Consider the following 693-nt stretch of genomic DNA (forward strand, 5'->3'; position numbering starts at 1 on the left):
CTTCAATACCACGACTGAGGTGAGACCCTTGAGCAAGGCACCGAACCCCCAACTGCTCCCCGGGCGCCACAGCACAAATGGCTGCCCACTGCTCCGGGTGTGTGTTCACGGTGTGTGTGTGTTCACTGCTGTGTGTGTGCACTTTGGATGGGTTAAATGCAGAGCACTAATTCCAAGTATGGGTCACCATACTTGGCCTCACGTCACGTCACTTTAAAACAATGACGGACTGATGACAGCTCACTCAGAGCGGCTCCAAGGTAAAGCGCCAGTGTCAATCAACAATTGTGGGAGGGGCCTGGGTCTGTTTGACGTCACACAGACAAGAAGCTGAGAATGGCTTGATTTGAGAAAGGGGAAATGATTTAACGAGATAAAAAATAACCCACTGGGTGGTTCTTTATCATTATAGGGTGGTTGTGTGCACACACTGCCAACACACATGTCAGTTCAAACAACTTGTAAAAGTGCATGTTGCATCCGATGGCCCCTTTAATATATTATGTAATATAATTTAAATATATTATTTTCTAATCTTATAATGTATGTACATTATATATAAAAAAAGAGATTTTCATGTATGCACAATTTTTTTTAATAGTTAAACCAAAAAAATGAAAATTATTTAAAGGGATAGTTCATCCAAAAATGAAAATGTGATGTTTATCTGCTTACCCCCAGGGCATCCAAGAT

At 41.6% G+C, this 693-nt stretch overlaps 1 protein-coding gene across 1 annotated transcript in view; it reads right to left on the minus strand.

The window, feature by feature from the left end:
• The window catches only part of LOC107692780 (A disintegrin and metalloproteinase with thrombospondin motifs 17-like), a 147,808-nt gene that overhangs the window by 82,392 nt on the left and 64,723 nt on the right, over window positions 1–693 (minus strand). The gene's annotated exons all lie outside the window — the stretch shown is intronic.

This window comes from Sinocyclocheilus anshuiensis, unplaced genomic scaffold, assembly GCF_001515605.1.
Source record: "Sinocyclocheilus anshuiensis isolate Anshui unplaced genomic scaffold, SAMN03320099.WGS_v1.1 scaffold45, whole genome shotgun sequence".
Lineage (NCBI taxonomy): Eukaryota > Metazoa > Chordata > Actinopteri > Cypriniformes > Cyprinidae > Sinocyclocheilus > Sinocyclocheilus anshuiensis.